The sequence below is a fragment of the Tympanuchus pallidicinctus genome, unplaced genomic scaffold (genome assembly GCF_026119805.1).
Source record: "Tympanuchus pallidicinctus isolate F22 unplaced genomic scaffold, pur_lepc_1.0 scaffold1, whole genome shotgun sequence".
In the NCBI taxonomy this organism is placed as follows: Eukaryota; Metazoa; Chordata; class Aves; order Galliformes; family Phasianidae; genus Tympanuchus; species Tympanuchus pallidicinctus.
The window spans coordinates 86,227,813-86,254,601 of NW_026294618.1; the positions used below are offsets into that span (position 1 = coordinate 86,227,813).

The 26,789-nt window shown below is 38.3% G+C and overlaps 1 long non-coding RNA gene across 5 annotated transcripts; it reads right to left on the reverse strand.

Moving 5' to 3' along the window:
• Positions 1 to 448: 448 nt before the first annotated feature.
• LOC128089241 (uncharacterized) lies at positions 449 to 11,756 on the reverse strand. Of its 5 annotated transcripts, XR_008210466.1 has the most exons (4): positions 11,733 to 11,756; positions 10,997 to 11,068; positions 4,207 to 4,382; positions 449 to 1,508 (listed from the first exon to the last, which is right to left on the reverse strand). It is a non-coding gene; the product is annotated as an uncharacterized LOC128089241 (long non-coding RNA). The 5 variants fall into 5 exon arrangements; XR_008210465.1 differs by lacking the exon at positions 10,997 to 11,068; XR_008210469.1 differs by lacking the exon at positions 4,207 to 4,382.
• Positions 11,757 to 26,789: the final 15,033 nt, after the last annotated feature.

A 26,789-nucleotide genomic window follows, 5' to 3' on the forward strand; every position in this document is an offset into this window, starting at 1 on the left:
TCTCTCCAAGCAGCATTCAGGAAAGCTTGCCTCTGGTGATACTGCTGCCTCTGAACCAGGAGATGCTAAAGCAGTGGAAGGGCAGGATGGTGAAAAATGTATGTGAAAAAGCACAATTTATCCAGAGAAAAGTTCTTTTTTAGCGTTGAGATTTTCAAGGTTATCTATTCTTCAGCTGACCAAAATGGGTAAAGACAAGCATAGAACATTGTCCAAAAAAACAGAGTAAGACACAGAGGTGGCTTTTGTATTGGCAGTACACGGGTTGTAAGAACAAAAATACTGTTGTACGATAACACTTTTTTCAAATATATCAGATCTCTCAAGCCCTCATTTTGTAATTGACTAGCAAGAACATCCCTGCCCCGGATCCTTCCACTGCTCTGATGTGAGCGATAAGTAACACACTTTTAAAAGACATATCTTTCGTTCAGTTTTTAAGGATCCCTCTCATTTTAAGTAGGAGGAATCTGTCTGCAACAACATTATTACACAGAGAAGTATTGGGAACAAAATGATTTTTGTTTTATGGCCACAGTAACATGACATGAGCCCTGAGGTTACAGCCGCCTGCACTTTCTCCAGTGGCTTTTTTTTGTTATTGTTATGAAGCTATATCCTTGTTATCATCAGAATGTTCTTGAATTAATTTTTTCTCACAGTGTTGCGTATTACGAGATTTAAGACAGATGTTGGGAATCACTTCAGCACATGTAGAAAAATCTTCTGACAGCTTAGCCATATTCAAGTTGAACACATCACCAATGTTAGAAAGAAAAAGAGGGAAAGAGGAGAATTCAGTGCACGTTTGCAAACCAAGTACAATGTACACATGTTTACAAAGTGTAAAACAAAATCCTATCTATTTTACTACGCCATATTTACAAGTCCCCAGGCACTTTTCTTTCTCCTGGGAGTTTGGAGATAGTCTTCAAATGATCCTTGGCTTTACAAGGCATTAAAATAAATTTGGAGCTAAAACAGGCAGATTCTTGGCAGAGGTTTTTTTTCTCTCTGCCCTACACAACTATCAGTGCAAACCAGGGCCAATGTTTTTGGCTGCGAAGAAGAAAGAGCCTATAAAAATAGTACCACAGTGTTTTGTACAGGGTGTGTGGCCATAGTCATGTTACAAGAACGACATGAGTACTATTGTAATAAGCTGTCTATACAAAGAATCTACTGAAGTCGAATGACAGATTTTTAGGAGTAAACACTTATAACAAAACCAGTCTATATGTAGAATTAGATTAGAAAATGGAAGACCAACCTTCTCTAACAACTTCTGAAATGTTACAGTAAAATTCCTTTTTTGTGTGTGTATGAACCGGTTCTGATAGAAGAAAGTAAGACAAGATTTCTCCTTTTGCAGTTATAAAGTAATAGTAGAGATGTTTCCTGGAAACTAAGCATTCTTCAACCTGTAGGTGGCTGAACTTCCATGTTTCAGGTTTGGCAGGCATATCCTTATAGCCACACCCTTGGCAGTCTTCTTTCCCGAGGGCCTGCTGCAATGAGATGGTGCAAGGCTGAGTTGCATCCTTACAAAAAGCAGTGAGAAAAGAAGTGAGAAATAAGAAGTCTCATAAATCTTGTCTCATTCCTGGTAAATAAATTACAGCTGCTCATTTGTCTTCAGGGCCTTCTTTGACCAGCAGCAGTTTGAGTAAAGAACTTGCTCTTCCATGATTATTTAAGCTCTATAAACCATCAATTTAAAAATCAGGTGATTAAATCTTATTTTATAACACCAAGGATATAAGGGAAAACAGAGAAATTGTGCAAAAAGTTTAACTTTAGAATGACTGTTCAGGGAAAATGGCCCAGCAGAGCCTACATCCATCAGTAGTGAAAAACACAGTTTATTTTCTATCACAAAGATATCCTGAAACAAGAAATATTGTCTCCTGAAGTAACCATTTGTTATAGTAGAGTAGAAGTTACACACACACATTTCAAGAAATGTCTCAGTGCTTTGTGCTGAATTATTTGCCTGGGTGAGTAATAAAATACCACGCTACTTCTCAACATGTCTGAACATTTTTTTGACCTTTCTGATCACTCTCCCTAATTCTTCTTGGAAGCATCTTATTTTTATTCATTATGAATTTTTTGATATGCAACATAAGTCCTTGTATCACAAGGAATTTATTTTAAAGAATAATTAATGAAATTGAATTTTCCTAAACAGCAAAAGGCAATAGTCAAATATGCTTGAACATGTGCAGGATCAGATAGCAGGTCGGATAGATGGGCTGGATACTGCTATACCAAGGCAGGAGGATAATGTGGATTTGACACTTCTCATCTATCATCCTGAGGACAGACACACTAAATCTTTCCTAGAACATGTGACATTCACATATCTGGTTTTTGGCCATGCTAGCTTGAGCATGAAGTCCAGAATGGTTTTCCCTTTTCAAGGAGTATCACCAGCTTCCTTTTGAGAATGACACTTCACAGAAGAACATCACACAAAACACATCTGTGGATCAGGTTAACTTAGAATCATGGAATCACAAAAGGTTTTATGTTGGAAGGGAAGTTACAGATCATACAGTTCCATCCCACTTGCCATGGGTAGGGTCACCTACACCCAGGCTGCCTAAAGGCCCATTCAATCTGGCCTTGAATACTTCCAGGGCTGGGACATCCAAAGTGCCTCACCACACACACAGTGAAGAATTTCTTCCTAATCTAAATCTCCCCTCTCTTAGTTTACAGCCTTATCCTATCCTAGACTCCCTGAGAAAGAATCCTTTCCTGTCTTTCTCATAGGTCTACTTGTAGGTACTGAAAGCCATTATAAGATCTCCCCAGAGCCTCCTCTTCTCCATGCTGAACAACACCAACTCTCTCAGCAGCTGTAACTGAGGAAGGTCTGATAAAATTATTTCATGAGATCTTGCTGTCAAGGCATTATAGCAAACGTATCTTAATCCACAATGCTATCACAAAGATCCTGGTGGGACCAATAATGTTTGGCCAAACACGTGATTATGATAGAAAAAATTCAGAATTTGTTACTTCTTGAAATAAAACAAGAAGTTTCTCCTTCTTACAAAAAGAAAACAAACACAAAAAGCTACTGAAGTTCTTTGAAATTGAGCTTTCAAAAGTTTTTTTCTTTCTTTGGTTTTTTTTTTTCCCCTCCAGAGTTTCTTCTGTTGACTCATTTGAAAGCAGTGTTTCAGTTAGTTTGAATGTACTTAGTGCTTGCATAGGTAGGAGCCAAATGCCAAGATGTTTTAAAGATTGACAGCAATTGGAAAAAAAAATAGAGACTGCAAAAAAAGGATCATGCTTCTTCAGCCTTTTACATGAGGTACAGCAAATTTAGAATGGCAAATACATATAAAGACTATTTATTAAAAAGCTTACATTGAATAATAAATAGAAAAGTCATGATTTACTTAAAGAGGCAAGATAGGGAGATAAATTACCACTCAGTATCTACTTGTACACTGTGCTATCTATTCGGTGGGAATTGTTTCTATCTGCAATAAGAATTAGCTGTAACTAGAAACTAATCTCTTGTGATCGTCTGAGTTAGGGCTTATTAAAAAAAACCCGAGATGTTTTTGGCACCTGCAGGTGTTCTCAGCACACAAGAATCCTATCCTGATTAGTCTCTGCCCTGGTACCAGATGCCTTTTATCAAACCAGCAATATTCTTGAAGAAATTACATTTTCTGAGGGCCAATCAACAAGTTCACAAAGATAAGCGTGTGTGAAACAAGTTGTGTGGTGCTAGATTCACAGTGGTCAACCACCTAAAGTCTGCAGTATTAACACAATGCTGTCTTGTGAAAAAAGATGAGCAAGACACTCTTTGCACAGTTGTACAAAGCAAAAACAGTTGCTCTAGCTGCTAAAATCCTGTATTTTGATTTAGGTTCAGATTTTCTGGAGAAAAAAAAAAAATGGTGCGCACCTCACCCCCCAATTGATTCTACAGATTTAAAAAAAATATCAAGAAGCATCCTGGAAAATGCTGTCTATCTCATGAAGGATGCAGAGTTGAATAAGGAGCTACTGGGATTGTTATTCCTCACCTCTGCTGAGATAAAGTTGGCACTTCAGCAGCCTCACATTCAGCTGGGTGCCTACTGCTTTACCCGGAGAAAGGCTGCTCCTAATCAATGGCTCCTTAAATATTAATATATACAAATATTGCAAAATGCAAAGGGAAAAAATGCAACATACTCAAAACAACCTCTTTAAATTGTCAAGCTCAGTGGTCATTCATCTAGAAAACAGTTGATTTGTGTGCTTGGCTCATTCCCTTTCTGTAGTGGTTTGTGCACCAAGGAACCGAGCACAGTCCCAGAAGAAGTAAAAGGATGTACACATTTGTAGTTGTTCTAGCAGAATGGGTACAACTGGGAAAATAGAAAGCGAGTAGTAAGAGGGAATGAAAAGCCATGAAAATGTATACTATTGCTAACCATTCACTTTCCTCTACCTGGCCTGTTTGTGAAACTACAGTCCAAAAAAAAAATAATAATAATACTATAAAGCATTTAAAAATGAAAGTTACAAAATGATTCTGTTTACAATTCTAAACTTATCAAAATAACTTTTTCTGCATTTTCACTGGCTTTTGCTTTTTAAAGGAGGTATTAATGAAATATATTAGAGACAAAAGGATCCCTTATGTTGTATTTTTCTTGCTAATATGGAACTTTTCCAATGCTGTTCAAGTCAATGGAAGGAGTATCTCAGTAACAGCCCTGGTCTGGACTCACAGGAAAATACAAGAAGAGCTGGCAAGGTGACAGAGGAACTGCACTTAATAAGGTCATTTGTAATGTCTCCAGAATGCTAACAGCTGTGTAGTATATCTGTTGCAGACTCAGATCTATAAACCAGGCACTGTAAATCATAGAATCATAGAATCATTAAGGTTGGAAAAAGATCTCTAAGATCATCCAATCCAACTGCCAGCCTATCACCACCATACCAAATAACTGTGTGTCTGAGTGCGACAGCTACATGTTTCTTGAACACCTCCAGGGACGGTGACTTCACCATCTCCCCAGGCAGCCTATTCAGTGCATTACTACTCTTTCTGAAAAGAAATATTTCCTAATATCCAATCCAAAATAAGTTCTGCCATTTGGACACGATCTTTTTCAAATTTCTGGATTTTATAATTGATAACACTTATCATGATTGTGCTTTATTTTCCAAAAATAAAAAAGCCAGAACATTTAAACAGTGAATTCGTAAACCGTATTATTTTGAGTTATTATCATGTTTCCTTTAGTGCTTTGTAATGGTTCTTACCATAGCCTTGAAGCAAGGAACATTAGAGATGTCCCTTAGTGCTTGCCTTTCCAGAGTACTTCTTAAGTTTACTTTTTAATGTTGTTTTGCTTTTTCCAATTAGAGATGAAGATACGAACTAGGGCATATAGTTTGAGTCCAACACTGTTGAATTCAAGGTTGAGACTGACTTCAGGAGATGTTTTATTTATATATTATATATATTCTGGCCATCAATTGAAACCTCAGTGTTTTCTTGTGAAGTGCTAAAATGTAGCAGTTGGTCTCTGATCAGATTCAGCTTTCTTGACTGTTCTTTTTCCTTGAATAAGCCTTCAGGCAGCTTCTGTTGAAAATAAAGCTTTGTTACCATTTCCACTGTGAGCAGAGCTGGCTAATTTCCAAGGAGGCATAGTACAGATTGTCTAGAAAATGAAAATCAAAAGTGAATATTTTTCTCATGTTGGCAGTCTGCTTCTGAAAACGTAGCCTTGTGTGAAGAGGGGGTACTTCATAAAAATAAGCACATACGCCATGAACTACTTCACCAGCATTTAATAAATGATGCAGTTTAGGCATGGAACACATGTTTTGTGTGAATGATTTTCCTTTAGGCCTGACTAAACAATGCTATTTCTTATGATCTTTCAGTAATATATCCCCAAAGAGTTAAGACTTTTGATTGATTGCTATCCTTTCTTTCTGCTTTCCCTGCAGAGTAAGCTTTAGAATTCAGGATTTCTTACTCCCTAACACAGTAATGGGAAAAAAAGCTTTTCTGTTACAAATGTTTTGTAGCACAAGTATTCGCACAAAATAAGTATCAGCCAAAAGAACTGGGAAATTTTACCCAAAACTTTGCTGAGAGGTAAGCAATAGTAATCAACTAGCACATTATCTGAAAAGTAAATTATGCATCCAGCCAGACTAGCTATGCTAAAATAAGTGGCAGAAGATGTCAAGATTTTTTTCTTTATGACCTTCATTGGTATGTGTTGATTTTTTTTGGCACTGCCCCAAGCCCCAAGTGTATACAGTTGAACAAGGGGAAAAGGCAGCAGATTTTATTGATTCATATTATGGCTTGCTGTAATGTTCTGAGGGAAAACAAAGGACTTATTTTAGCCATGAGGTTCTGTAATATATATCTAACTGATATAAATTATAAGGTTGTGTCTCCTTCAGAGTATAAAATATAAGGTTTCTTCAGAGAGAGCTTGAAGTAAAAAATGATTAAAGCACTATCCAAAGTAGACAAATTCTTCAAACAAACTCAGTTATTAAAAGAATACAAACTTCTGCATGAATTATTTGTTCCTGTTCAGTTTTACCGAAGGCTGCTAACCACTCCTAACTCTAGATGAAGGGTGAGTTTATACTGAAGACAGCACCATGGCACGTGATGTATTGCAGAATGGATTAAGTAACTTGACTCAGTTTTTCTCCTCGCTACCATTTCCAGTCAAACTTCTTAAGAATGTGAAACATCATTTTCTCTGAAATTTGGATTTCTTTTCAGTTTAATTCAGTGTGGGGTTTGTATGGAGCCAAATAACTTCCACAGATCCCTGTCTGTCTCTGAAATATATCTATTGATGCCCTTGAGCACCAGCAGAGCACAATGCAGCAAATGCACAGAACTGTCACACTGCATGATGAAGCTAGTTGTATATGGGCAGCCCAGTGTGGCAGATCTGTTTTTGACATTGATCAAAATGTAAGACCCTTGTCAGAAGGAAGTTACTGCAATATTTCAGGGTTTAAATATTTCTTTACCATGCCTCCAGAGAAACAGGCAGCAAACACGGAAGGCTGAAGTTGGCACTGCTGCATAGTATCCAGAATCTCTGCATTTCAAGGACTTGTTACATATGGGAGATCAATGTGTTGCCCTGGGGCAGGCTTAGAGTAACAGACTACACAGGGCAAGTTGAGTCTGGGTGCCAGCATACTGAACTGTTGATAGCCATCTACAGAATTTCTTAGGAAAAACTAATTTGTCACATGTACTATTAATTCGGGGACTGGAATCAGTATGTGATCAAAGTGAAAGGACTCCTAACACAGTCAATTGAAAATAAATCCCAAAGTTATACACTCAGCACGAGGCACTGTTGAATTTGCCAAACTAGCTACCTAAAACGTAGCTTAAAAGAGCACGAATATCTCAGGTGAATTCTGGCTCACTGAAAAGAGTGGGATTTTTGCCGTTGATCTGAACAAGGCTAGAATTTCTCTCTCATTATAGTACCTCCCCTGCATCTTTTCATTTTATTAGCCATTCTGCTTGCTGTTTGCATGCATTTTTGTTTTACATGAAAAGATTATACTATATCAGAACATTATATTTCACAGTTGGCAGGACAGCCCCCCGTCCTGCAACTGAAGTTGTAGTTGCCTGGGGGGAAGCAGTACATGGCTGATGGCCAGCAGTGCCGAGTAGCAGTTACAAAGGAAGTGGAGCAGCTATGGAGCAGAGGGGGCCCTGCCTTGCATTCTTCTCAGTGGGAGTCAGGGAGAAGCTATAGCCATCTGTGCTCATAAGTGCTGCCTTTATCTGTTTTTGCAATGGTAAAGCTGTCTGATGCTGGGGTCGTTCAGGCTCCTTTTTTGCAGTTGATACCAGCGTGAGCCGCAGCCATGTGAGTCTTCCTCCAGCCTACTCATGGTGCATGGTAACTATGGATCTAGAGTGCCTGCTGCTGCTAAAGCTGGGAGATCCCTGGTCTGTGCTGCTTCTGCTGAGGTTGCTTACAGAGATGTTTCACACACAGTAGCTGATACTGCACTGGTAACCGAGGAAACGCAAGTAGCTGCACACAAAGCACTACTTCCCTGGACCAAGATCAGCCTTCTGGCTTATGGAAGAAAGACTCCATCTCTTCCTCTGGCAAATCTTCCAACATATCCATTCCAATTTTTATTTCTTTACGAGGGAAAAGTTGTCTCTCCTAACAACTCTACTTACTGCTCTGCAAAAAGTACACTCTGTATGTGCCGCTTTTGTTAATCATTTCAAAGAAGCTTTCCAAGACTTTGAATGCATCAGCTTTCTGGGGCCAGGCTGACCTTTCAAAGGCACTGCCTAGAATGATTTTTTCACCCCCTTGCTCACAGCAGTGGTCCCAACAAAGCTGCAGTCCTCTGTGGCATTGCACTGTATCATGTTATATTTGCAGTCCTTGTGGAAAGTTTTTTTCCATATACTTTATCCAGAGTTTAGTCATATATTATCTGTCTGACAACTCAACACCTATAAAAATTTATGAATTTGTATTAAAAACAATACTTGATTATGTCTGTGTTTATGAGGCTTCCCATGAGCCCTATATTCTTCTGTTGAATCTAGCTGTAGCCCCTCATAATAATAATAAAACAGACTATATTTCACCATTTCTCTGTTAGTGTAACTCACTGCTAGCAATTACAGTAGCTACCAACTCACACTTCTGTTGATTTTAAGGATTTGCTGCCTTGTAAGGGTCTTTGCTGATCTAAACACATATAGACACATATTCAGTGGGCCTCCTTAACCATGCTCAAAATAGCTGTCAGAGCATTTTTCAAAGAACAACATTAAGCTCTTCACTCAAAAGCGTGCAGTAATTCATGATAAATGCATTACTGTGGGTTTATGTACTGACAGTAAGAAGAAAATTGACATTATAAGGTCTATCGCATTTGTAAATGCTGCAAGAATAAAGACTACACAAAAGAAAACACAAATACAATTCCTCTTCCTATAATAACACTCTTATTTTCATTACTTACCCCCCTGACTTATCCTTAAATACTTCATTTGAGGCTTGATAGAAGACTGGTGTGGTGCACCAGCTGCAGCCCATAAACTTAAGTAAGATTTGGGCTGGCCTCTTCCTAGGAGAGTGTTTCACCAACAGTCAGTACTTCATAGTCTAACTTCGCAACTGTGTAAGTATTGTATTGTTACTATTGAGTTTGTTAAGTCAAAATAACATACAAAGTCCTAAATTTGAAGTAAAAACCACTTTTGTCTGCAATAGAAGTATGAATAATATTCCTTCTAAGAATGAAAAAAAGATGTTTTGAAAAGTTATTCAGGTAAATAAATTTTCATATGTATAAATGTATACCTGTAGTATAAAACATGCTAATTACTACTTCAGAGAGGCTACTACAGATGAAGAACACAGATGGTATCAAATAGTGTACTTGAAACATAGGAGCAGCCTTCTTGTAATTTCCATTTCTTTACTTCCTGCAACACCTTGCTATAACATTTCTGTAATATGAGAACTCCACAGGGATAGGTTTTGCTGGTTTGAAGGATGAGCCTGATAGAAACTGGCTCCGCAATTCATAGCTGCACATAAATTTACAGCTTCTAGCCATGAGTGTGCAGCATATACAAAACTTTTAGCCAACAGTTAAACAGTATTGTAACATACTTTATGAAGAAGTAGAATTATGATGATTCTTGAATATTTTGGCTCCTTCTGTGTCACACTGTATTTCCAGGCAAAGAACAGATAACTTATGTATCAGTTTAAATGATTTTGAAGTTTTTACTTCAACAGATGTAGATAACACAAGTACTACTCCCCAAAGACTTTCTTGTGTCTCAAAATACCTCATCTGACTTAACTGTCTCAAGATAATGGTGAAAAAACCCTTCATAACGATAGGCCATACTCTTGTAAATCAGATTAATGTACACTCACATAGAAAATATTCCATTTGCAAGTCTTGAGACTGCTGGTGTTGCAAATTAATTTTTTGCATGGTTTTACTTAGCAGCAATTTGGTTGTGTTAATACTTAATTGTAAATCGCAAAATTAGATTGTATGCTATTTAGTAGCACTTAATTATCATCTAATTAACAAAGTGATTCAGTGGATTTTGCTACAGTGAGCCAGGTGCAAGACATTGCACTTGGATTCGTTGAAGCTCATGAGATTCTCATGGGCCCACTGCTTGATCCTGTCTAGGTCTCTCTGGATGGCATCTTGTCGCTTGGGTGTGTTAAATGCATCACAGCTTGGTGTCATCCACAAACTTGCTGAGGGTGCACTCAATCCCCCTGCTGATGTAATTGATATCAAAAGATATTAAAGATAGAAGATCCCAGTACTGACTCCTGAGGGACACCACTTGTCACTGACTGCCATTTGGAGCTCACACTGAGCTATCTCTGGGTACATCCTCACAAATAGTTCCTTATCCACTGAATAGTCTGCCCATCAGATATACACCTTTACAATTTGGTAGAGAAGGATGTTATAGGAGACTGTGTTAAAGACCATACTGAGGTCAGGATAGATGATATCAGTGGTTCTTTCCTACAGTACTGATACAGTTATGCTGTCATAAAAAGTGACAAGGTTGATCATGCAGGACCTGACTTTGGTAAAGCCATGCTGATTATCCTCATATCGACTCCTTCTCTTCTACATGCCTTAGAATAGCTTCCAGGAGGTCCTGCTCTACAGTCTTCCCTGGCACTGAGGTTAGGCTAACAGATTCATAGTTCCCTGGATCATCCTTTCTACCCTTCTTAAGAATGAGTGCTATGCTGCCTTTTTTTCCAGTCACAAGGTTCTTCACCTAACTTTTCAAATATCATTGAGAATGGCTTGGTGACTACATCAGCCGATTCCCTCAGGACTCTGGGATGCATTTCATTGGGACTTGTAGATTTTTGGCTGTTCAGGTTCCACAAGCAGTTCCGAACCTGATCTTCTCACTTACAGTGAGAGATACATTGCTCCTCAGTTTCCAGGTTTTTAACCATCCATTCAAGGGCTGTGTGTAGAGCAGTTGCTAGTGAAGAGTGAGGCAAAAAAACTTGTTAAATACTTTGGCCTTTTCCTTGTCTGTTGATACTAGCCTGCCAGTGTTGCTTATTAAATAGGACACTTTCCTTTTCTGCTTTATGTACCTATAGAAGCCTCTCTTATTTTTCTCTGTTCCTCTTGCCAAATCCAGCTCCAGTTTGGCCACGGCCTTTCTGACCCCATCCCTACACAGCCTACTGCTATCTCTATACTCCTCCCAGGTTACCTGCCCATTTCTACTCATACAGATGTATTATAAAGATGTAGCCACCTGATTTGAAATACAGCACACTCTAGCTTGTGTTTTTGTCCTCTTTCTATCATCTTTACCCTCCTACAATTCAAGTCAAGGTAGTTTCCACAATGCACTGTGAAAATCCAAAGGGATATGAATAATTGCAAGGCTGACTTGCAGTCTAGCTATATAACTTGCAAATACAGTTTCACTAACATAAATCATATTCCTGCCTAGAAAATAATAACTAAGTTAGTATCATTACATTTTATAAAATCTGAAGGACTAATTTCAAGGTCAAGATACAAATGGCAGTGTATAATCAAAGAATATTAGGATGCTATAATCACAAAATAAACAAGAGAGTTAGGCAAAGCAGACTGTGATAAAAAAAGATAATAAATAGAAGGCTTACCCCTATCCTGGGCTCACCCACAATCTAGACAAGATCCTTCCCCACTGGTAGCCAGCTCTTAAATAGGTCTAGGAGGGCTGGAGCCTGGCTCCACCCCTTCCGGCAGCACAGGTGAATTGCCTTCATGTGCTCCTCTGGCTGGAGCATGGCTTGCCTCAGGTGATCAATCAGAGGTTCAGGCCATGTCTTAGCAGTTCCCATACAGGCAGACAAAAAGCTTCTTCTTAATTATTTTACTCTTACATACTTATTTTGCTTTTATCACGCCATAACTGTTAACTAGAGACAGCTGTAATTTAAAATGTGATCCTATTTCCCTAGATGAAAACTGGAAAAAACAGTATTATCCACTAATTTATGTTTGCTAGTAAGAGTTTGTAACATCTCCACCTTGTGGTTATTTTTCTGCGTAACAAGTCTAGACTGCTGCATCTGAAAGGATAAGGCATTTTGGCTCCAGGACTGCAGCTTCTCTGAAAAATATGGTACAATGAGGGACTTTAGCTAAGAGATTTTTGTATTTAAAAAATGCCCTTCGCACGTAGATTAGATTAGAATTAGATTTTGCTTTACGCTTTTAACAGACATTACTTACATTTTATACTTTTATCTGAAAATGCCCTTTTAGAAGGTCACAGAGTGAGACAGTGATGAAAAAGAAGAGTAATGCAGACTTTCTGTTTTACAGTGTCTGGCATTTTACTGTAAAATGTTCCATATCTCATCTTGAATTAGCGTATTGCAATACCAGGAAATTGCCTACTCAATTCTAACAAACCTCAGCTCTTTAGGATTGTCTCAGCACTAATTGCAAAAGTTCAGCTGTTTTTTTTTTTTCTTTCTTTGCATTTTCAACCTGCATATGTTGGAGAAAAAGTTCCTATGATGTTTCTGGTATTTCCCTGATTACAATCAGACAGAAAAAAATAGGACATAAGCTCTTTCATAGTCTTTTGGTACTTCCTGCACATGCCAGGTTTTGAAAATGCCAGAGCAGGAAAATGTATATATGAGTATTTATGTTGTCCAGGCTTTCTAAACTGTATGAAATATTTTCTCTCAATGTTTTATATGAAGGAGTTGCCACCTGTTTTCCTGCATTCCTGTCTTCATTTTAAGCACTATTTTATATTGTCTTTATTTATTATTTATGGCTATTTTACCTTTCTGCAGATAAACTTTTCCTGATTTTACTCTAGTCATTGCAATTACTGTTATGTTGTATAATATGTGAAAATCCACTCAGCAGTCTTTTGTAAGGCAAAATGTAGAGAAGTATGATAATATAATTTGACACAATGGCATGAATAGAAACAACACCATTCCCTTGTCCATTTGAAGAGAAATGTCACTGCTGGAAAAGCTATATTAACTCTGGTCACTGACCTTTGTTTTTGTTACATTTCTTTGTTTGTTTGTTTTTAATTCTCCTCACTCCACTAAAAGTAGCACCTTTATTTAAATTGCAAGTGCAAATCCTGTCTGTGTAATGGTAGAATCTGAGACCCACTGTTCCCCATGGCACACTGCTGATGCTCCTTTCTATCTCCATGACTAATTCTAAGACTGACACAGTGGTATCCAAAGATCCCTTTCTGTTTTCCAAGCTGAGTCCAGATTCTGAACTTAATGGAACCATGAAGGAAAACAAGTATTTTTTTATTAGTAGAAAAAATGAAATGAGTGAGATGTCTTTCTTTCTTTCTTTCTTTCTTTTTTAATCTGATAGAGATCTTCTTTTCTGTTACAGTAGTCCTATTGAATATCTACCCAAACAAGATCTGTGCTCAAATTCAGCTCTTCCAACTCCATGACTGTTAACAAAAGACTAAGAAATGAGATTTTCCTTATTTTAAATAACCTTCTGTGGGCACCAAAACTTATGTGGTGTTATTCTTTGTGGTGTCCTTGCATCTGTTTTGGTATAAATACTGTTGTATATTGTGAGATTTTATAGTGAGGTCCACTGTAGTCAGTAGAGGAAAGCAGATGATTTGAGGGCATGGATAATGACTTCATGAGGTAGTCATGTTTTGTAGATCACATATTATGAATGATGCTTAAAAGTTCATTTTTCCTCTACTGACTACCACAAAGTACACAGAATATAGATTGCATAGCTCAGATAGAGCATCTGAAAAGTGGTCTGCAGTTTAAACTAAAGAAAGCATGTTCCAGGTGACTCATCTCAGAGGATCCAAGTTCTCACCAGTGAAGAAGATGTGGTAAATTGTGAAAGATTTCAGCTCCAGAGCTGCTGTGCCATCTTCCCTGTCCACATTTGTCCCCGTGTCCTGGCTCCATAGCATGGTGTGACCCTAACTGTGGCGTCTAGAGCCATCCAGACCAGCCAGTAGTCTTCTCAGGATTGGGTGATGATGATAGGAGACTAAACTCAATTGCAGTTGATTTCTGAAACAGAAAATGTAGTTCTGCTGTGTATTTCTTCATGCACTGTAGAGTTTTGATCACCATACAGTGACTATACTGTGCTACCCTGCTTCTTCTGCATGGTTTCAGAACTCTGCTGCATTAAGTAACCATGGAGCTTTGAAGAGCTGATCAGTTGAGGGATAGGTGGGCAAACTTTAAAAGGCTGAAGAAGTTTGCTCAAATAACACATTCAGGTACTTAGTGGGAAACATTTGGTCTGGAAACCAAACTTCGGTGCCTCCTTGTCTCAGAAATTAGAAATGCTGAGAGGAAACCATACATCTCAAACTTGTGTTCCACCAAAGTTCAGTGAAGAATTTTTGAAATGTTAAACTCTTCAGCATGTATTTCCAAGAGGGAAAATTTCTCTCCATTATTTTGGAAAAAGAAAGCCTGCATACAACTAATTAAAAGCAGTGTGTAGCACATGTTGCTGTAGAGCAATTGTTGCCAAGCCCCCTAGGCAGTCCTGAAGACCTCAGGCATCTCATGGGCTCTGGTGGGTGAGGGCTTGTGCTGCTGCTTCATGAGCAAGACAGCCCTAGCAGGCCTGACTCAGGGTGTGTCCTGGGTGAAGCCAGCTCGAGCTGTACCACAGTGAAGGCAGCAGAGCTTGGTCCCAAGTGCTTCCAAACAGGAAGGATGCTTCAGCCTGGGCAACACGATGCACAACAGGCTGTCACCCCTGTATCCACTTGATATTGACAATATGTGGATGCAGTGTTCATCAACTGCCATAGCATGAGCTAAAGTTGACTTTGGTACTGACTGTACTTGTTTAGCCACACCCTGTGCAAGTCTTACTCATCATGTAGACCAAGAAATGCTTGGAATGGTCAAAACTTGAAACATTTATTTTTAGTCAGTGACAGCATCTCAGTTTTTACAGGGCCAAGGGCTGTGTGGAAGCACAGCACTTTATTATGCAAAGTACCAGATAAGGAAATAAAAGTGTCTCTGGTGTTCAGTATGATCTGACAGAGAGCATATAACTTGTTCCCTGATTATTTCAGCCATCTGTATAGTAGTAACTCCAACATTTCCCTTCCAAGCTGTAATACAGTTTAGCTGATCACCTACTATAGCACGGCTTGCAGTACTCGTGGGGAGTGACATTAAATCCAGTAGTTTGCTTTCAAATTTTTCCTGTAATATCGAACTTTTCCTTTGGAATTGGAAAGAAGTTATCTTTGAAGAAATTGCTAGCATGACATGCAATCATACTGATTACACAGATTGAAATCTATTATCTCAGTTCTTACTGAAAGCAACTCCCTGCAACAAAGAAAACACAAGCACTGATTTTGGGCATTTATCTCAGATTCAAATTTCATCTGCTAGCATACATATTTGGAAGTATTTAAATGAACATAAAGTTCAGGACTTGAAATGTTCTGAAACCGGGTTCTTACACTGGTTATTGTAGAAGCCCCCTCCAAAAAAAAAACAAAAAAAAAACCCAGCATTCCTTTTGTAATTAGGCAGAGCAGCTATTTATACTGCCAGCTGCATTCCAGTATGAAGTGCACTCATAGCACCAATTTAAAGAGCATATGTTGGAGGGAAATGCACAGAGTTTGTTTAGAAAGAAGCAGGGAGTAAAATTTGCTGAAGTGCCTAGGTTCCTTCATGGAATTAGACTTCAAGGACACTCAGTTGACTTTGAAAATTTTACCCAGGCTTACCAGAAAGAAATGACGACTTTAAGGTGGCTGTAATCCTCTGCAGTCACAAAAATTCCTCATGTTTGGGATAGTTATTCAAGTTGCTCAATGTACTTCCCCTTATTACTGTGTTAGAAGAAGGTCCTATTTGATTTAAGTGATTTGCTTTGACTTCAATCCTTCAGCAATAGGATTAAGACCTGAGTCATTTGTGGGTGAAAGACTCAAATTTCTTAACCCCCTTTCATGTGAATATTTTCTTTCTTCCTGAAAATTTTAGCTTTTATCCTTACTTCACTTTTGCTATATAAGTTGCATTATTAAAAAGAAAAGCCTATCTTTAGGAGACCAAAGCATGTTTACTCTAATATTTCCGGTTTCTACCAGTCCAAAGTGGAAAATGCTTAAGTCTGCCTTCGAGTTTATTGTACATTTTATTGCATAGCTGAAACCAAATTCTGCATGGAAACATTCTATCAAGTGCCTTATTTTTCTACACATTCCTATAGGACCTGAAAAAGAGGAGTTTGTCAGCTAAATTGAAAACATACTAATAAAGTTAAAAAGTTAATGGGTGACATTCGCAATTTCCCAGTAATTTTCCTAGTGACTTAAACTCTAAATAACTGTGTATACTTCTGCTACTGTTTTCCTTTCATCTTTGTATCAAATGACATTCAGAAGAATTAGTGCCGGATATCTACCATTTGTCGCACACCTATCAAATTATAGTTTTGTTAGGCAAACTTACAGTTCAGGTGGCCAATTCTCTGTTTGTCTGGGAGGCTATTTTCAATTACTTATAAGTAATAATGTGTGTTTTATAACTCAAACCACTTGTATAAATAGAGCTTAAAACCTTGTGACTGAGGCAATAAAATAGAAGCAAAGGTTTAGCTGTTATAACCTACTGTGCAGTCCATTTAAGGGCAGAAGCAGAAATATAGTTTCAGAATCCAGGATACTTTCATGCTATCTAGACAATATCGGAATAGATTTTTTTTCTATAATTAAGATGGTTGCTTTCTTAACAAAACATACACAATGACTACTGCTTCTTTCAGTGAGCCTTTGTTATGTTATTGCAAGCTAGGACAGCACTACATGCTCTGCTAAAGAGTATGGGCTGACAGTGTCACCTTTTTCTCATATCTCTAAGCTTGCAAAAGAGTATCATTTATATAGGTAATTCTAATTTAAGGCTATGGATCTGTGGGACTACTTGATTATTTCTGTCTTGCATTCTTCTGCATCTTCTTTTCACCTCTCTGTTTACTATGACTGAACTAACATATCTGAATGTCACATGGCCAGTCATATATTTACACCAACTAACTCTGTACATCACTGGCATCCTGACTGAAAGGTCAAGAAAGAAATAGTTTTGATTAACTGAGTAGTGGTTTCAAAGAGTATCTTTTGTTTTCTTTTACATTCCCTTCAGAATGCAATTTTCTGTTCAGGAATCTATTTTATAAAATTCAATTGTATATTTGATAGATCACCTTGACCTCAGGAAAAAATATATATATATATAAAGTGACATTTTATTCCTTTCTTTTATCTGCTTTAAGCCTCTGAGAACATTCCTCTACATTCTTACCTCTACTGATAACATCTTTTTGAGTTGCTAAAGAGCTGACAGCATATTACAGGGTTTGTACAGTGCCGAACCTTTCTCATTTCGGTTTGGCCTGAATGTCAAAAATGTTGACCTTTTCTGTATTTAATATGGCTCAGAAAGAGGCATCTTTCCAAGTCTTAATATAAGCTACTGCCGAACCTTCTCATCCTCCACTCTGTCCCTTCCCCCTCAATATTCTAGCACTCCTCTAGTTCAAAATATGGAATAAAGACACACTGCATTGCCTGGCATATCCATTTACACATATCCAGGGGATTCAGGAATTCTTACGAATTCCTTAAGTGCTCCAGTATTTTTGCTACTAGTCATGTTCTTTCATCAGTTTCTGATACCAGTCTATGTTTAAAAATTTAAGTCTGTAAGAGTCCCACACAAGTCTTTTGCTAATTAGCCCTTCTGAGAGATTTTTTCAAAATAGGATTTATAAAAAATACCGAATAGAAATAATATAGACTGAAAACAGGAGCATACAATAACATACATTTTTCTTTAATCCCTCATTCATGAGTGAATACACTTAACAGTATCTCAGAACAATGACCTTAGTTCTTCTATGTCTCTTTAATTATCCTTCATTCAAGAGTGATCAAAACAGGAAAAGAATTAATTTTTGTGATCCAGACTGCTTCTGAAACAAAGAGGTCATCCATGAAAAGGCAAACACTTTAAATAGCTGCTTACACTATGAATAAGTTGACATTTTTATCTTTATAGAAGATGAATGATACATTAATTGGCTTGGTAAAACTTGTTTTTATTTTTATTTCTCAAAAATATTAAATCAAATTATAACAGAGTTCTCAACTAGTTTGGAAAATTAGCATGTGTCATAGAAACCCTTAAAAATAGTCTCTATTCAATATTCAGCATACAATCTTGGTTGTCTTCATATTTGCAGTGGACCCAGTGATGTTTGCACTTTGCTTAAATACAAAATTGACACCTATGCAGAAAGCAGAATCTGGCCTTTAGTTGGAAGAACATTTCCTATCATATTCCTTTGTGCAAATTCTAGCATACCACAGACCAAATGTTGCACTTTTTACAGTTTTTACCTCAAAGTCTTCTACCTGACTTAACACCCATCATAGATACTGAAGAACATAATTTTGTAAGCCAACAAAATAGAGCCATGTCCTGGACCAGCTTTCTGCAAAACTTTTTCCCCATGAAAAAAGTGCTTGCATAATGCATCCAGATATACTATTCCAAAAATAAAGATGCAGTTCTCAAAACTAAAACTAAAGTTTTAGTCCCATTAAAACTGATTATTTTAAAGCATAGCCCAAATCATAGCGGTACTGGGAATATTCTTTTAACCAACGAGCACTGAGCCTATTCTCATTCTCCACAGAGTTGTGGAAAACTCCCCAATAAGGACAATAACACAGCCCATGTGAAAATCATGCCAAGGAGACGTTAGAATATAATTTCTGACAAGACGACCTCCAGTCCCCAGGGAATATTTCTACATTTACTCCACAGATTAAGCCCTTCTGATGGAACAAGAAAATACAGTACAATACGCTTTTCGTGACAAGGAAGGTTCTGCCCTTCTCTTTGTACTCAGTGTAAGTTTGCCCTATTAAATCCCAAGAGACTCCTTTTCAAGCACAGAGACTCGAGTGCAAAGATATCTCTTACTCTAAATTGCTGAATCACACTTCAAGTTAAAATGGCAGAGATTCTCAGGACTTCAAACCAGTTCAAGCTCGAAATGTAAAGCAATGGCAGTTCAGTATTTCAGAATTTCTTTTCATTGTTGCCTATACATATCTTTATCTGTTCTTTATCATCCTTTCCTTCTCTACCTATTTACCTTGCCAAAAAAAAAAATCTTTCTTGTGGTCACGTAGTGATGGCCAACTTTCTTCAAAAGCATGATGTAAACTTCCCACATAAAATTCTGTTTAGCAATATTTAATGCTCAGAAAACAAACTTTACTGACAGAGAATCCAGCCTTGTATGTTTCACTTAAAGCAGGCTTTTGTCAGGTCAGCAGTGACTTTAGAATATTGGACAAGAAATGTATAAACATTTGTGGATACATCTACATTTGGTGACTCAGAATTCATATTAAGCATTATCCACATTTCAGTTTTACTACTTTATCAGTTATCGTAAGTATCTACTTTTAAGCACGGAGAGCAGGAAGTAGAGAGAGAATACTCAGTTCTATTGTAAATTCTTCCTTTCTACTCCTTTTCTACACACTGATTTATTTATTCTTTCATGCTGGGTTAATACATTACCTTTGAATGTGTCTGTCATATGATTAAAACCTATGGAAGGCCTACTGCAGCCCAAAGACACTGAAAAAAAGGCTGTAGACATTTCCACTGATCTAAAATCAGCAAGTTAGATCTTGTACTAGTTAAATTCTGATGCAACGTTTGGATTTAATTATAGTAGGGAAAATTCTGCCCTCAGATACACCAGTCAACTTGGGTAAGACTTGGCACGGTGGAGGCTTTTTCAAATCTAATACCATGGTATTTTTCTAATACCATGCCAAATAGGGCATAATGTATTTTTAGAAACTTTCTCATTTATAATGATAAAATGCTCTTCAAGATGATTCATATTATAAGAAACAATTATTTTGGCTTGCAGGACATATTTGTAACTATGTGTAGACATTTATTTGGATGCAATTCAGCAGCATGTAAATTCAAAACATGGATATATGCCAGTGGCAGGGATGAAAAAACATCTCAACAAAGCAAGCTGTTACTCAGTAGCTGTTGCTGCTTCCCTTGCCTGCAAGCTCATAGCTCCCTATTTCTTCACAGGGACAGGGAACTGGAATGTAAAGGTCATCCAGTCTATACTTCTGCAGAGGGACAATTTCAGACTGACAAGAATAGGCATCTGTCAGCGATGGTCAAGTATCAGCTTAAGACATTTTAAAAAAAGAAATTCTACGCTCTTCTATGGTCTTCAACATCTTTGCAGCTTGACAAGCTTTTCCTATTGCCTAGTTCTAAATGGCTTTTCACATAAATTATGCACAGTTCTTTTTCTTTCCACTGTGGCCAAGAGGATCAGCTATTCCTCACTGAACAGTTGTTAGTTTTCTCCCAAGTCTCTTCCTCTACAAGAGATTCAGTAAACTGTAATAATCACGTTTCATAGGCTGCATATCACTTTTCTCATTTTGCAATAGGCTTGTAGTTTTGATTCCCATTTAGTCTGTAATCCACCATGCAATCCTTAGCACATCTACCTGTACTGTGTCCTGCAGATATTAGATCATTTCTCCAACCTTTCAAGGTAAATCTAATCTAGTTTAATCCGGTCCTTCAAATGATTGTAGCACCTTTCAGATTACAGTACTGTGTTCCATTATCCAAAACTCTGACTTTTGAAGGAAACTGGGCCTGGACAGATAGTACTTCAGCAGTTCTATTATTTTAAGAATGAATCATTACTAGTTTCTGTTTAATAGTATTCCATCCATTTGTACAATCACAATATGACAATTTCACCACCACAATATATCAGAACTTATTTAAGACAGCATCAAAAGCCTTTCTAAGCACATAATGACCACAGGATTTTCTGTTAACATACTAAAAAAGCAAGTGATTTCTTTTCTTTTTTGCAAGTATCACTTCCAAGGCAAAATTTGAAAAGATTTACACTTAGGATACATGCTTTTAAAAAAGAATATTACTAAATCAAGCCTATTACTGCTCATACATTGTGAAATTGAATACAGGCAGTCTATTAATTAATTACCATGGCTGAAAAATGCCCAGAGCAGTTGTGGATGCCCCATCCCTGGAGGTGTTCAAGGCCAGCATGGATGGGGCCCTGGGCAGCCTGATCTATTAAATGTGGAGGTTGGCAGCCCTCTCTGTGGCAGGGGGGTTGGAGCTTGATGGTACTTGAGGTCCATTCTAACCCAAGCCATTTTATGAAAAATAGAAAAAAAATTGTAAATCTTTAAATCACTTGGGTAATGTTTACATAGTTCTCTGGGATGATAGGGGAATGTAAACAATGTTTAAAACTGATCTTTTTGTCAACCTGAAAGGCAAAGAAAACTCATGTACTCCAGGCACAAGTTATTCATCCTCAGACTGTGCTATCCTCTCCTCTTTTCTTCCTCATATCTTTCTTAACAAGAGAAGCTTCTTAAGGAAAGCTGCAATAATATTGTTCTGTGGAGAACATAGTTTGATGTTGGCCAGAAAATCACAGAGCTACTGGATCAGCATAAGTTTTCTGTTTTATCCTACAAAGCTTCTGCCTACACTCTTCTGACTTCTCTCTTACATCTCCACTTCACGCATCAATATAAAATATTCATCATGGTGGTTTGGGTGGTTTTGCAGACTTAGGCTTAGAGAATTAAAAGGAAAAAAACTGTCAAAGACTATATATCTATATATTTATAGATAGATATTTTTGGGAAGCCCAAATTTAAAGAATGAATCCTACCTGTTGGCAATGATGTCTGCAAGTATTCCCCAGTGCCTCAGGTCTGTGCTGAGTTGATGTGTGTCATTAGGTGTCTGTTTATATACATGGTATGTTTTTGTGTACATGTGTGCATAGGCATGAAGGATATGGAAGAAAAGTAGTGTTACTAAGATTTGGTATCACTTTTTCAGTGTAGAGCTGATCTACGCTACTTTTGAACACGTAAGTCAAGTTTCTTTCTTGTGATACTAATTTTGCCTAGATTTTTTTCTCCATCCAGACTTCTTGGACCCCAGCAGAGGAAAGTTGTCCATATCCTGCCAGCCCTTGGAACAGAGTGGCAGATCAGACAGTGATCATTTGTGGCCCATTCAGGCAAAGGATGTTATTTGTGGGTGCTCACATCAGAGGCATGGTTCAAAACGTGCAAAGCCTGGTGAGCAGTGTAGCCAGACTGCTCAGCTCACTTCAGCAAGGGAGAAACCTGTCAACACCATCTTTATGAACTACAAAGTGGTGATAAATTTGGACTTCCTCTACCAGCCCATTTTCCTAGCACACAGACGTGTCATGAAATGTAAGGAAAAACACAGACTTTTTTGTGCAAGGTAGGCAGATAGGGAGCATAATTTGTGTTTTCTAGTTGCTATAAATCTCCTTAATGATGTATAAGGAATGGTATGGAATTCGCTTTTTTCCCCCCTATATTCTTATGGGAAAGTGTGCATAAGTTTTCCCAGGTACATTGCCTTTACTCCTTGAGCTTTTGTGCAGTTACATGTGGAAATGTGGGGGGGCAGAGTATCACAGAGAGAAGCCAAGAACCTTGCTGCCTGACCTACATGTCTATACTTTTATATTTAACTTGCAAATTACACATTTGTAGCTAAAACTTTCTTGTTTGAAAGGTGTTTACCCAATCCCTTTATCACAGTAGAAAGTTGCACTTTGTGCTGGACTCCCAAAATCAAGGCAGGTGTTGTCTGCCTTCCTGCTCTCTGTACTGCAAGTAGCTTGCTCTAGTTCATGGCAAATAATCCTGAGCACAGAACACAGTCAAATTTTTACTTGAGAAAATAGGGCTCCTCCAGAGACAGGGTTTGAATCAACAGCAGTGCCCTGTTTTTCCCATGTCAACTGCGAGGCATGGAGCCTTATTGGGCTCATCTATCCTAGGTTCTTAACTTCTTGTAGATAGCAGGAAATATTGCTACATATTTATCTCTTTGTGAACAAGTAAATATTTTCTATCACCTTCAGTGACTGGGAAGTGCATCCCCTACGTGGGTCCCCAGACTGACCACACTGTCTCATGCAACTTCCACTTAAAAACAAGAGGAAGTTTTCCAGGAGCACAAATAATCATACAATCATAGCATATCCCAAGTTGGAAGGGACCCATAAGAATAATTTATTTCAAATCCGGGCTCCACACAGGACCTCCAAAAATCAGATTGAGAGCACTGACCAGACTCTCCTTGAATTCCAGCAAGCTTGATGCCATGACCACCGCCCTGGAGAGCCTGTTCCAATGCCTGACCACTCCCTAGTGAAGAATCTTCTCCTGATATCCAACCTGAACCTCACCTGTTGCAGTTCCATGCTATTCTCTTGGGTTCAATTTCTGTCAGAAGAGAGCAGAGATCAGTGCCACTCCTTCACTCCCCTCATGAGGAACTGTAGGCCACCATGAAGCCTCTTCTCAAGCTCCATTGCTCTGGCTTGAACAAACCCAGGGACTTCAGCCAGCCCTTGTATGTCTTTTCCTCTAGACTCTTCACCATCAGACATCCTGCACTGCTGTTCCCTATTACCTAGAAGAAACCTCATTTTTCCACTTCATACTTTGACACCTCACTTCTTTCAGTGCACCTTTCAGTCCGTATTTACTTCGGTAATACATATTTCAAAGAAGAAAAGTAGCAATTGACAATAGCTATTTCCTCTTTTATTTGAGTTACCCATGTGCAACAAGGTCAGTTTTGCGCTGCAAGTCTCCTTCCACTGGCTGCCTGTATAATCAATGGATACTAAGATGCTATAATCACAAAAAGAACAAGAAAGTTAGGCAAAGTAGACTAAGATAATAAGAGAGAACAAATGGAAGGCTTACCGTTAGGCTGGGCTCACCTACAAAAAACACCAGAAGAGGGGATCTCCAGATGAGATCCTTCCCTGCTGGCAGCCAGCTCTTAAATAGGTCTAGGAGGGCTGGAGCCTGGCTCCACCCCTTCCAGCAGCACAGCTGAATTGCCTTCACCTGTGCTCCTCTGGCTGACTCATGGCTCACCTCAGGTGATCAATCAGAGGTTCAGGCTGTGACTCAGCAGTTCCCATACACTGCCCATGGCTTTTCTCCTAATTACATTTTTTTCTGATAGTTATGCCTAGCCTGCTTTTATTTAACTGTAAGTGAATCTACTGCTAACGTGTCCTATTTGCTTCCAGAATGATGGTCCAAGAACCTTCTCTTAAGACTCTGTCCACTGAGATCTTCTTTCTTCCATCCTGAGGGACTCCTTTTTCTACAGAGCTTCGGTACTCATCTCTCAGGAGCCAGAGTTTCCAAATCATAACACAAGATCACAGCAAGTTGATCTTTGTAATATTTTCAGGCTGAATGTGGCCCTCATGATGTTTTACCTTTTGGACATCAAATTTATTTTCCACAACTTCTAAATTCTTGAGATAGAAATCTTATCTGTGACACTCCTGGAAAAAACAGCTAGCACATTTTGACTGTTGCAATATAAAAATAATAGACAATAGCAACAACAAGCAGATCATATTATATAGGGAGCAAGATTTTTTTCAGCAAAAAATAATAAATGTCTTAACATACTGAGGATAAATAAGGTAGATAGACTCCCTGCTTTTTATGCAAGCCAGATGCTATTTGAAGTGCAAAAGACCTTTATGTATAATTGAATAGACTTCAGCAAGTTTGATTTTTGGTTCTCTTTCAGATTAGATAACTGTAAATTATGAAATAATAGTGAAGAGAACATTATGACCATGGATATCATTTTAGAATATATTTTTTTCTTATGTTATTGCATGAAAAATACCTATACCCCAGCAGGGGTTAATATCAAAGATGTAATTCAAGACGGGAAAAACAAAACCAGTGATTTTTAACGAAAGAAATTTTTCAGATAGATTATAAGATCATTTTCTTCGAAAGATTGTATAATCTTTACATATTTTATTCTCTCTACAATATTTCATGTTACTAGTGGGCTGGATAAAAGAGTCATCTCTCCGAATTTTTATGCCTTTCAGCTTGAGCCCAGCAGGTCTTTACCATAAAGTGAAAGGTCTAAGAACATTTTTCCTGCTTATCTTAAAGAGGAAAAATTAAACTGTATAGTCATACAAAGTTGTTATACAGTATGGGTAGCATTCATTTTCTTCCTTGCATGATCATCTGCCCAACAAAAATAAAAATTCTGGTTCACTCAGGATGTGGTGTTTGTCACATCAAGTCCAATCTAAAGCAAGCTATGGTGATTTCATAGAGCACAAGATCTACAGAAATCCCTATAAAAGTGTATGGACAATTTATGCTCTCTTTATTAGTATGTAGCTGTGAAGGAATTCCATGATGGTGAGTGTCAGTTTGGATATCAAGTAAAGGTTCCTCACCAGAGGGTAGTCAGGCATTGAATGAGCTCCCCAAGGCAATGATCACAGCTCCAACATGACAGAGTTCAGGAAGCAACTAGACAGTGCTCTCAGACATAGGATTTTGGGTAGTTCTCTGTGGAGCCAGGGGTTGGATTGATGGTCCTTGTAAGTCACTTCCAACTTGGGATATTCTACAATTCTATGCATAGTGCTGACTTTGACATGGATTTGCAGATGCAACCTTCCCTGTCAAAAGATTCCTAAAAAAATTAAAACATCGATGAAAATTCATATTGCTGCCTTTGCTGACGTATATCCCCCAATGCCACTGTGCTCCCAAAGCTGCTTCCTCACTGCCATGGGCTGGGGGGCATGTACAGCCTCCAGCCTCCCACTTGCACTGGGAAGGGCCGCAGCTTTCTGTCTGTCCAACAAGTGACTCCGAGAGAGGGGGCTGCAAACCTGGAATTCACAGTGCAGGATTTTTCTTCACACATGGATTTATAGGTAGTCACTGTGCAGTTATCTGGCCATAGCATTTTGTCCTGCTTGAAGGTCCTGTTGAGGACTGGGTGCAGTACCTGGTCTGGAGGAGATTGGGACACGTCTTAATATAACATGGAGAGCTCCTTTCGTTGGAATAGCAGGCTCAGGCTTCATAAATCCATGTATGAAGAAAAATCCTTCTTGGTTAATCATTAGGCAACGCTTATTCTGCTTTCAGAGTGAGCTGGCTTCACCCACAAGTAACACCTAACAATGAAAAACTGTTTCAAAGAAAGCTTCCTCTTTTTTTCATGATGTCAAAAGAGTAGAGCAAATTTATCTCTGTTATTTTTTCTTCTTTTTTTTTTTTCCTATTGAGGAATCTCCTAGAGTATCACATTATATTTTTCCCACTTGATTAAGGCGTGTGTTCAAACATGCTACCTGCTACCCTTGTAGCATTTCATATTTCAGGATTATAGCAGTAATTTGGAAAGCCTTGTAAGGCTTTGCAAGTGGGAAGGAAGACTCTGGCCTCAAGCAAAACTATTTTCCCTCACTCACACTCTGTCACTGACACACCCACCACATACCCAAAGCCCTGTGCCTGCCCCACAAAGGCCATACTCACCATCAGCACATGGGTTTGGCAGTGACAGACTGTTGCTGCCTTCCCAGCACCTCTGTGCTTGGCAGACTGGCCTAAGCATGACCCCTGGCGTAATGGCTGCAACAAGAAAGAACAGAAAGGTGTTTGGTATAAATCTGGAGTA